Source organism: Pteropus medius, unplaced genomic scaffold (assembly GCF_902729225.1).
Source record: "Pteropus medius unplaced genomic scaffold, Ma_sr-lr_union100, whole genome shotgun sequence".
Taxonomy (NCBI): Eukaryota; Metazoa; Chordata; class Mammalia; order Chiroptera; family Pteropodidae; genus Pteropus; species Pteropus medius.
Window position 1 is genome coordinate 1,268,322 of NW_024344436.1, and position 12,384 is coordinate 1,280,705.

Below are 12,384 nucleotides of genomic sequence, written 5' to 3' on the forward strand. Positions count from 1 at the left end.
CCCTTCAGAAAATTCCTAGGACAACAGCTGCTCTGTCTCATTCAGCCACCATCTCCGCTGATTTTCATAGCCAGAAGGTATCAAGACTTTTCTTCCCAGCAGTGGGACCCTGGGCTGGTGAACCTTGCTCCTCTGGAGGAACCTCCATACCTGAGATATCCCTCCAGATTTTTAACCACCACACAATGTGTGGGAACAGCCCATTCTGTATCTACCAGTCTTGGAGTCTCTTAGTTATAAGACTTCTATTTAGCTAGACTTTAGGAGATTCTCAATGATGGTTGTTCTGTAGCTTAGTTGTAATTTTGATGTGATCGTGGGAGGAGGTGAGCACAGTGTTTTCTACTTCACCATCTTGACCAGAAGACACCAATATGGACTTTAAGGACAAATTGTCAAATTAATGCCTTAAATTTGACTCTTAGTTTTTTAGCTGAATCAACTGCTCTTCAAAAGATAGTGTATAAAGTTGTTACTACTGGTAGAATGGTAATAAAAACAATGGAAAGTAGAGAGTGTAATGAGTACAGGAGAGATCAACAGGAAACAAACACAGGTAATCAAAGTTTTATCCTGTTATATAATCCACAGCATCTTTTTGTCACCTATTATTTCTTTTAACATGGATATCGTCATTGTGAATATGAAATTTAAAAAAAAATAATTTTTCAGAAATGGATTTGCAGTGGAAAAAGTAAACTCAAATCTGAACCAGGAAAGTGACGTTAATAATCTATATTTTCCATATTGTGTGTATTGATTTTCCCTTCAGAGGCATTTATTTCTTTGGCTTCAACTGAATTGGTTGAAGCAAAGAAAAAGAGGTGTCTGAAATTTTTTTCAGTATTCAATTTGTCCAGAAGATGTTGTTTGTTTTATTCAGAAGATGAATGCTAGTCACTGCTACAAATAACTTAAAAATGGATTAGACAAGAGGTTCCTAATGAATCGCACTGCCCATTTTTCTATTACATAACCTTTTAAAATTTTAAAGCCAGAGAGCACATGGTTAAGAGCGTATTTCCATGGGCTTTTTAATTTGTTTCCCAACATTAAAACAAAATTGTACTTTAACTATGAGGTTTAAAGGAAGAAATGGATGTAACAGTGCATGAAAAGCTCTAAAAACCTGTATTTAGTGAAGAAAAATAGTGTTATTATTGATGAGGCTTATAATGAACAGAAAATAATGTATGCTTAAATATAGTGGGACAGCCCATGATGTGAGCTACTGTTAGCCAACTGACTGATTCCAGGACTCAAAACTATTTGGTGTCTTCATGTTATTTCTCAATATTAATAGAAATTATTTTCACTTCTGTTTAAATATAGACTTTCCTCATTTTATTGCACTTCAGAGACGTGATTTTTTTTTTTTTTTTTTTTACAAATCGAAGGCAAGACCCTCCACCAGCAAAAATATTGTGACTAGCTTTATTGCTTTATTGTGGTGGTCTGGAACTGCAATATCTCTGAGGTATGCCTGTATAGGCTTTTTTGGTCTTCTTTTTGATGAGATGAGAAAAACTGGTTATCATTCTTCACAGGCAATGTTTATGTCTTGAAGACTAGTAAATCTTCTACCCTGTTCTCTGTCTCTCCCTTAGATTCCTGAACAATTAAATGGTACTCTTTTCTTCATGCATCTCTAGAACCCATGTGAGCATTACTTTCTGATTACAAGAGCAATTGAAATTTTCTCTATAGATATCCATTCACTTAATATTTAAGGTGTGTCAGGCATTATGTAAGCATCAAAGGAGATATAAAGATGCTTGAAATACAATTATTGTCTTCAAGTTTCTTTCAAAGCTAATGAGAATAAACATACATAAAAATAGCTAAATCCATTTTAGGGTATAACACAGTGTGCTCTGAAGTAGTGCTCAATATATGGTGTTGTTTTTCTGATGGCAAGGATTCATGGGTCCAGGAATTGAGGAGTGCAAATGGGGGTGACACCACTTACTGTTATCTCTATTGACCCACTAGCCAATTTTTGACTTCCTGTTCTTGTGAGTTTATGACCTACTGGCCTAGCGATCTTATTTCCAGAGGGAGGAATGAATCCACCAGGAGACACAGCAGTGATTCCGTTGAATTTGAAGTTAAGACTGCTGCCCAGCCACTTTGGGCTTCTCATGCCTTTTAATCAATAGGCAAAGAAGGAAGTTATGATGTTGGCTGGGGTGACTGACTCTGACTATCAAGAGGGGAAATTGGACTGCTACTGCACAGTGGAGGTAAGGAAGAATATGTCTGGAATGCAAAAGCTTTCACCAGGCCCTGTGACTAAGGTCAATGAAAAATGACAAGTCCATCTAGGCAGGACTCCTAATGGCCCAGACTCTTCAGGATTGAAGGTTTGGGTCATCCCACCAGGTAAACAACCACAACAAGCTGAGGTGCTTGCTAAATGCAAAGGGAATACAGAATGGGTAGTTGAAGAATGTAGTTATAAATACCAGCTCTGAGCACAGACCAGTTACAGAAATGAGTATTATAATTGCCGTGAATATTTGCTCCTTTTTTTATTTTATGAATACATCTGTGTGTATATATGCACATATACTAAGCAAATATCTTTGTTTCCTTTCTTCTCTTACTCCCTTATCATGTAACATAAGAGATATTGACTTTATATTAGTATTTAAGGTTTGTTAATTTTACTTCATAGTTATGGGATATTAGGAAAAGGGTAAATCTCACTCAAGAACTTTACATTCTCTTCTGGGGAAGGGATTAGTGTGTTTTGGGTTGTACACAGAATAGTTGACTTTTCAGCCTCCATACCTGTATGAATCAATTCTTGTAATAAACCTCTTCTTATGTATACATATTTTTATATATCCCATTGGTTCTGTTTCTCTGAAGAGCTCTAACACACACAGTAAATATTAAGTAGAGTTGAAAAGAAGTTGCTGAGATAATCTACTTGGAAAAATTAGGAACATTTCATGGAAGAGATGAGATTGGAGACTATACTAGAGCCTAATTTTTGTAGGTGATATTGATGCCAGAGGCACTTCTCATTTTAGGCTAAGAAACAGTGTGATATGTGAATGTTTATGCTGATATTGAAATATAAAGTGAGTGTTAGTAAACTTTTCCTGTACGGACCCAGCTAGTAAATATTTTAGGTTTGCAGGCTGGCAGTAGAGTCTCTGTCTCAACCATTCAACTCTGCATTGCACTGTGAAAGAAGCCATAGACAAAATGCAAATGAATGAATGTGGTGGTGTTTCAATAAAACTACCTATGAAAGTACCTGATTTGGTCATGGGCTGTAGTTTGCCAACTTTTGGTCTGGAGAATTGAGACCAAAGTACTTTGAGTGAGCTGAAAATTGACTGATTAATGGAGGGAATTGAAGTTTGGGCTAAAGATTCTGATTTATTTAGATGGTAATTGAAAGATTTTTCACTCGAAGATTATGAAAACAAAAACAATTAGAAAAAAATAAACAAGTTTTTCGATGATGTTAAGAATAGATGGAAATGGAGAGAACACCAGTTTACGAAGTTGTTATAAGGAGATTCTATTAGGGTTAATAAATTTCTAATTCAAGTGGTAAATATGATCACAGAGCTTCTCATAGTTAAAATGTGTAATTCTTTCTCAGAGTACCCTTGTATCACTCAGGATCTCAGCAGAAAACAGAGGAGTATTTAAATTGAACAATTAGAGTTTAATAGACTACTTACAAAGATGTGGGTAGAGTGTGGGGAAAGCATAAGAAATGATGTAATACTTTCAGCTTCATAAGAGTAGGTCGTTGCTTTTCTTCCACTCCTCCCTCCCCACAAAAACCTCCCAATTGCATCGCACTCCCTCTGAGCTCCCAGGCTTCTGCTAATTGAGCACCGCTGTCCTCTTCTTCCAGCCACCGTCACGATTATCTACAGGGACCTCATCAGACATGACTACAGGCTCTCTGACATCTACAAGATCCTGAGATTACTGTGCATGGAGATGGAGGAGAAAGAGGGTCAGTAGGACAGAGGGTAACACTGATGACTCGCACATTGGTGGAAATGCCTCAGTGGAAGGCCGCGAGGGTGAAGGTGCCCAAAGCTCGGGTATCCCTGGTGTTGATAGTGTCATGAATCATCATTTGCAGGAAACCAGCTTCACAAAAGAAGCCTACAAGGATTTGTCCTTAAAGATTACATGAAATCAATCGAAAGGAAACTTGAAGAACAAAGACCAGTAAGAGTAAAAACTTTTATGGCATGGGCTGCAGACAAATCAAGCGTATCTTTGCTAATTAAAAATAAAATACTAGTCTTTATTGGTGAAAACATGAATCGAGATGGCATGATTGTTCTGTTGGACTACTGTGAGGATGGCGTGACCTCATATTTGATTTTCTTTAATGGTGGTTTAGAAATAGAAAAATGTTAACGAATTTGGCAATTTGGATCTATCTCCTGTCATCATTATAACTGGTGGCTGCTTTTCATTCCCACACTAGGACCAGGAAAAAATGGGACTAAGCTCTACATTTATTTTGACCGTGATTTACTTGGAGCAGAGGCATTGTTTTTAAGGAAAACATTTTCACTAAAAATAAAGTGAAATTAAACTAAAGAAAAAAAAAAGAGTAAGCTGCTTGCCTCCCCAAAAGGACAAGAGATGGGAGTGATTTTTGGAACCCAGAAAGAAAGGATTGAGGTGAATAGTAGAACCTCAGCCCCACTCTTGGTGATGTCACAGGAATAAAAAGGAATCATTATCTTGATGTCACTCTCTTCTCCTACAGGTATGCCTATTGATCAAAAACAGGAAGAAATCAAAGGACGGGTGAGCATTTGATGCAATGTGCATGGTTCGGCCTTCCAAGGCATAGAGTAGGAGGGAGAAGGGTAAAGAGTGCCTTTTGAAGGGAAACAAATCCATTCTCATTATGGCTGGGGATTGTCTTTACTGTCCTTAAAAAGTAGTTTGGTAGAGATATTTAAAGCTTCCTGAATATCCATATGCTTCCCAATTTTCTCAATCCCTTTGTGCCAAGTGAGGCATGTGCCTCTTTCTAAAAAAATGGTCTGTGAGTAGAAGTTGCATATGTTACTTCTGGGCTAAGTCATTTAAGGCAGAAGTCTTCAACCTTTTATGAGAATTTAATGCTTGATAATCTGAGGTGGAGCTGAGGCGGTGATGCTAGCACCGGGGGGGTGGCTGCAAATACAGATGAAGCTTCGCTCACTAACTCACTAGCTTGACCGCCAGTCACCTCCTGCTGTGTGGACCAATATCTGTTGGTCTGCAGCCTGGGGTTTGGGGACTCCTGATTTAAGAGACAGCACTTAACCTTGTGGTTTCTCTTTCTTTGCTCTGGTAACCTGGATGCCTTGTGTGTTGGAGAACACTGGTGAAGTTGCTGGGGCCTGATCTACCTCATGGAAGAGAGTTGCCCTGCAGAGCTACTGGACCTGCAGCAGACTTTGCATCATGAGAAAACTGTTGTGGTTGCTGTGCTAGAGATTCTGAGAGTTACTTTCTTCTTACAGTGTAACCTAATCATTCTGATTAATACAGCTAGGAAACTTCCATCTTTAAGCATTTAACTCTAAAAAATGTAATTGGTTAGTATCGTTTTGCTAAAGAAGAGTTTGCCAGTCTAGGTGGCTGCCTGATATATTTAAGAAAGAACAGCAACCACTGCTCTCTGGATAGCTTCTTTCTGTAGGACTATGCTAGGTCTTACCGATCCTAGTGCTCTTATCATCCAACTTATTTGATTCTTTTGGTTCTGAATGTGCTTTTCCTCCCAATGTCACCTCGTTACACTTCTCATCCAGATGTAACTAAGGTACTTCTTCAGATTCACTGTCTCTTGAAGGATAGAAGTCAATTGCATTGCTTGATGTCACCTGGAACTGAAGTTTTCAGTTTGGAATCATAGAATTTCCCTATGAACTGTGGGAAGAGCCCAGACTTTGCAGCCAGACAACTCTGTGTTTGAGTTTCTCTCTGGGTGCTTATTACCTCTGTGACCTTGCGTGTATTACTTAGCTAAGCTTCATATTTTTTCTCATCTGTCAAATTACAATACCTACTTTGCAGAGTTATTGCAAGCATTTACAAAAGATATGTGTTAAGAAAATAGCACAGTGGATCTATGGAGAAACTAAATTATTGATAATCTTCCTTATTCTTGGTCTGTGAGAATTCAAATAAGTTTGTGGCTGACAATATTTGAGTATTTGAGTCTCAGGTCTTTATTTCATATCTGGTTATGTTGTGTGGGCCTCATTCTCATAGAGATTTGTGTTTCTTTTTTTTTATTTGGAGAGTAGTATATAAAGAATTATGTCTAATTTAAATACAGAATATTATTTTGGTGAGGGTTGTTTGGAACAGTTGATCAGAAATTAGTCTGAGTCAAAAGATGAGGTTATTGGCCCCATCTGTCATCCTTTTAAGATATGTAATCATTGTTAAATAACTCATTCTCACCAGTCCCTAGTATTCTCATTATTGAAGTAGAAATAGGCATGACTGACTTGCCTACACTCACAGGGTTATTATGAGGCTCAGAGAAAATAACGCATTTGAAAGGCTATGAAGAATTATTTGTTGGGTACAATCATTATAGTTGTTTCTATATCTAGCACAGTGCCTTGCATTTGGCTAAATGTTGCTGCATGGAGATGGATGAATAAATAAAAACCAAATCAAAGGAAATGGAAAAGAGACACGGCTTACAGTCAGTTTTCTCTGAGGATGGAGAAGTGAACAGTGAAGTCCACTAGCCTAGGATGTTGGAGTCTTATTAACGAGACTGGACTTAGTAACTTAGAGCTACAAAAGTCCCACACTAGAGAGAATTTTTAAAGTCAACTAATACAATCCTTTCTATCCATAAGAAAAGTGGGTATAATAGAAGCAGCTCAGGGACAGTGGCAAAGTTGGAGTCTCAACCTTGTCTTCTAAATTTAAGATGAATGCTTCTTGCACTACACTGGGCAGCATCCTTCTTGGCTTGATGATGTCTCTTTCAGCCCTGAGATTCTGAAAATTCTAGGAAAATATGTCTGGCCTTCTTAATACTCATATTGATGAGATCTGATTCATGTGCTTTGCTTTAGATCCACAAACTATACATTCATTCGATTATACACATTCTTCTCCCAAACAAGCCCTGAAAGCATTTATAGTTGTTTTTGGAGAATTCAAGAGTGACAGGTAGATTTTTTCCATTCTCTCAGGCTCTGGCCATACTTCCAAGGTCCTGAGGCACCTCTTCATTTGGATAGAGGCCTTTCCATGTTGAGGTGAGCCTGCTCCATGTGGTCTGCTGTTTCTGGGCATAGGTAGAGGTTTAGGCACAAGGACGATATCACATTCTGCCACAGCTTTGTCATAAATGCACTTTCCATGATGACCTTCTCTTACCTTAAGGATCTGAGATAACAACGGGGTTTGCTTCTGCCTTAGACCAACACTTGCCCTGTAAGATTAAAACTTTTATGCTAATAAAAGCTGCTGAATTTCTATTAGCAACATCCTTGTTGGCAGGTTGACTGCAAAGTTATAGCTCCTGACTCACCACTCTTAATTGAGAGTGCATGAGAGTACACGTGGGTGTGGACATGTGATCATTTATACAATGACTGGAAGTGGAATATGAATTGAGTAACACTCTTTTTTGCTGTTGGTGGCTCCTTACCACAAATTGGAAGCAATCCAATATTGGATTTCAGCATAGCTCTGAAGTATTTACTATGTAGGAAAAATAAGTTATGCCGTGTGTGTTTTTTTGCATTCTTCAGTCCTGAAGAGCAACGGAAAATTTTAAGTTTCTCTTTACCTTAGGTATAATTATTGGTTGTTAGCTCAAATGAGATTCTGGGACTTGATTACAGGGGTCTTCACACCGAAGTGTGAATTAAACCTGACTCTTTGATGCAAAACGCATGTTGAGAAAATTTCAAGCATCCACATGGAAAAGCAAATTCAGTTTAATTTACTGATAGATATGGGTATTTTTTATGAAAAAAAATTGCTTAAGTCGAAAACAGAAACATTTATCCTTGATTAAATAATTGTAAAAGCACCTTAAATATATAAAACACCCCTTCTCTGGGTCAAAATTCCCCTTTGGTATCAATAGTTTTGATATGATTGTGCGTGTGCGTGTGCGTGTGTACGTGTATGTGTGCATGCATGCACGTGCACATTGCTGGACAAACTTAAAACTGAATATGGATCCATTAATTGACAGAACTAATTAGCTATGAAGGACAGAGAATGTGGGAAAGGTATTCAGGCTGACTCCATGCTTCTGGTTTGTGGTGTTCTTCACACCTAGTAGAGGGAGAAGTGGGTTTTTATAAATGTGAAAATGTTGGTTAGCGTTTTAGCTAATAGTTTTGTGGACTGGAGGTAGATTTATAGAACCACACCTTTTCCCTTCCCCATCTAAATTTTATGAAAATACAATAATCTCAATTAAACTCTCACCTTTAAGAATTCTTTACATTATTGTTTCTAACCCATTGATCTAGTGATTTACTGGTTCTGAGATAGTGAGGAGATAGTCTTATGTTTTCTCATATTCTGCGCTGCTTGCATATGGTAGCTATGAATTCCATTTCCTGCTACAACTCCTCAGTTGCCGAGTGATCTTAGTTAAGGTTTTTGGTCTCACTTTGGGCTTGAAAAATAAGACTAATGGAACTAATCTACATTTGAGTGTTAGATCCCAAGACATAATCAAATTTCAACATTTCCCCTGGCGGATAAGGTTGAGGTAAGGCCATTTTATCAGATACTTTGCAGAGAAACATAAAGACAATACACAAGGAGGTAAAAAGATAAAATTTTTGAAGTAATGCATTAAATCCTTTTTCAATTTTCAGAAGTTTGATTTGAGAATTAGGTGAGAGTACAAGTCAATACCTTTGATAGACACCAGCAAGAGATAAAAAGGACCCATGTGTGGTGAATATCTTTTGATGAGAAAAAACAAATTCAGGTATCTGTGGTAACACTGTTTGTCTCCTTGTTTATCTCCTCAACCATCCCTCAATCTACACAGAACCACTAAAGAAAAACCACTGCATAGTCATCATGTTGCCCCAAATATATCTTAGAGAGCTGACCTGAAAATTAAGATGGAAATTCTATGACTAGAGCACTACATTGCTCAGACTGTGCTTTGGCCATTGTTAGATATAGACCACTCTTATGTATATATAATCTTCCTACTTAATTTCATTGGGGGAAAGCTGGCTGTAGCCCTATCTCAGAGTCCACCCTCTTTAATCTGTAAACCAAGCCAAGCAGTTCTGAGAAACAATTCCTGATCAAACAGATTTTTAAAAATACTACATCATTTAATAATTACTCTGCAGTTCAGAACATCTAAAATTCTTCCACAAGGAATCTGAAAGGATGTTTCTTTGCAAGGTTGAAGCTGAGAATTCTGTCCTCACTTTATAGATGGGGTGTGGATATGAGAAGTACATATTCACCATGTTGAAAGGCCTGGTATTTTAGAGCTGAAAATTGCCAAGGGCTTAGAGGAGAAAAACATACACAAAGCCCATCAACATTCAGTTCTGTGGTTGTGTGGCCTGGAAGCTCCCATGACTCTAAATTTTGAAGCCATCAGTGTACAGGGAGATTTTAGATCTAAATGGGTGTTCCCAGCACTCCTGAAAAGAAAGAGATTCCTGTCATAAGTGCTCTTTCTATTTTGGCTTTATTTTTCTCAAGTTCTGGTTGAAGTGTTGAGTTCTTCATAAAGCCAACAGCAGACCTCCTATGACAGCCATTACTCATGTGTGAATCTCACCTGTCCTTACAATACTCTTATTTGAGAATGTTCTACATGAGCTTGTAAGGACCTTGTGTGTGAATGTTTCAGATTGTTTTGTGTCCATCTTCTCATTTCTCACACAGTACCTAGGCAAATATCTTGTCATATTGGATAGTCTAGAATATTTGGTAAACCCAATTTAAAAAGTAAATAGGAGATAGTAAGTGAAGTGTCTGAGTTCAAATCCAGGCTTCTCCTCAAATTAGCTGTGTGATCTTAGGCATGTTACTTAATCTCTCCATACTTCAGTATATTACCAGTAAAATGAGGATAGTATTAATAGCTATCTTCTGGGGTAATTTTGTTAATTCATGTAAAATGCTTAGAATAATGCCTGGCACAGATTGGATACTCAGTAAGTGGGAGCAATCACTACTCCTATTGCTATGATAGATTTTGAAATTCACAGGAAAAAAAGTTCTAGGTAAGCTGGAGTAATTGAAAGCAGCTTCCTGAAGAAGGCTGGTCAGGGGCTTGAGTCATGAATGACTGACAGGAAGAGAGGACATGTTGTGTTTTGTTATCCTTGAGATCACCTTGAAGCCAGTCATCAAAATGGTGCTGTTTATTGTTAGCTGTAAAGATGATATTTCTTTTTGCTGTTTTTTTTTTTTTTTAAATTAAAACAACAACAACTGTTTAGGATCCTTTGCTACAGGGCATTTTCATCTTCCCTGCACCTGACCCACATTTTTAGTGAGGGCCATCAAGACTCAGAGTTCAGGGCTGCCTCCCATTGCTTCCTGCTGCCAAAAATCTCTGCTCTCAGCCTTGCTCAGGCTCAGCTCAGGAAACATCTGCAGGGGCGGCTTCACAGTGACACTTTCTCAGCATCAGAACGCCTGGCCTAGAGCAGCCTGCTGGGCTCACCTCTTACAGAATGAGAGTGGGGAGGCCCAGGAAAGAGAACTGAGGGCTGGGCCTGTCACCTGGGCAGGAGGGCTCAGATGACGTGATCCTATTGTCTAAGGACAACCGTCTGTTGTTTTGTTCTTTTTAGTAAAATAAATAAAGTCTCTGTTTCTATGGTAATGCCTAAGCTGCCTGCCCAAAGGCCACCTGATGATCCCACTTGGACTCAAGGCCTGGGCTTTCAGCCTAGAAGGCTTATGGAGCAAGTGGAGGACTAATTATTTGCACAACTGCAGCCTAATAAATAGTTTTCGATAGGGAACTTCCTGGAGTTGGCGGGGCATTTCTCCACCCAGGTAGCTTGATTGCAGAGTCTACTTTGAAGTTCATTTTTGTGACTTGCAGATGGGGAAGGCCATTTGATAGGTACAGATTTTCCTTGGAGACCAAGCATGGCTCACTCACCCTACACTGCAACATGCAGCAGAAGGGCAAATGTTTCCCCTACCTCATCAATGTGTTCCCTCCAAAAGATTGGTGACTGCCAGGTATCTGAATGATACTCTCAATGGCTTGGTTCCCTGCACCTATCCTGTTGCTTGCTTCTCTTCCAACTTTTGTCAGTCCTACTGTGAATGGGTTCAACTTAAGTTGGAGGAGGAAAGGTTTCAGAAGATTCTTGTGTTCAGAAAGTATATCTTCTCTCCATTTTCAGCTTTCCAGGGGTCTGAACTCTAGAGAGAAATTTTCTTTTCCATGGTGGCCTTATAAGCCACTAATTTTTCTTTTGAGACCTGAAAGGTAGACAGATTTCTGCTTCTGAGATGTTTGACTTTATGCTCATGAACTATGCCAAGTGGTCCCGAAATGTATTTCCTAAAAGAGAGGCATGAAAGTTTGAGGGTGGAATGGTTTGATGAGTTGATCAATAGATGATTTGTAATTGGAGATGAGAAAAAGGAGGTCTGAGCTGCTTCAGCTTAAAGTTACTTCTGTGGGCTGAGGATCCCAACTTCACTTTCTTTTCAGCTTAGATCTCTCCTGGAGGATCTCTGCAGTCAGTGTGTTTGCCTTTGATATGGAAATGTGCACATTGATCTAGATGCTGGAGGACCTGCCAGCCCAGGGAACCCAGAGCTCTGGGAGGCAGTCTCAGGTTGAAAGTAGGAGAGCAGAATTTATCTGGCCTCTGTTTCTACTTCCTTCCTCCACACTTCTGTCTGAAGTTTTGTTTCTCTTCTGGTGTTCTCTTTCCCATCTCACATTCTTGCCAGTGCTTAAGGAAATCTCTTTCCATTTCCAAAAGCAAAATAAATGAAGCTGTACAGTCTCGTCCTGCTGCTAAAATACATGAGGGAGTAAAACGTATAAACCTTAAAACTGAAGCATGTTTTGGGAGGTGGGTGCTCTATGCCCTGCCTATGAATAATTCAGAGTGATAGAGAAATCCTGCCTGCTTTCTGAGTGGCTTTTAGATGCACTGAAAGAAGACGTCGGATAGGGTTTTAGGCAACAGAGCCAGGGCCAAGGAAACTCGACCAAGACAATCACCAGGGTCTCACTGCTGTATTTTCTCAGAATATGAGATAGCATACACCTGAATTTTGAGGCTTTTAAATAATGAAGTTAAAGGCTGTTTTCCAATGTACAGTATTCATTTTTAGAGACAATACAATTATTCCAGCTCTGGGATTCTAAATCTTTCT

At 38.8% G+C, this 12,384-nt stretch overlaps 1 pseudogene; it reads left to right on the forward strand.

Moving 5' to 3' along the window:
* Nucleotides 1-4,529, forward strand: part of LOC120610529 (translationally-controlled tumor protein-like) — a 104,710-nt pseudogene extending 100,181 nt beyond the window's left edge.
* Nucleotides 4,530-12,384: the final 7,855 nt, after the last annotated feature.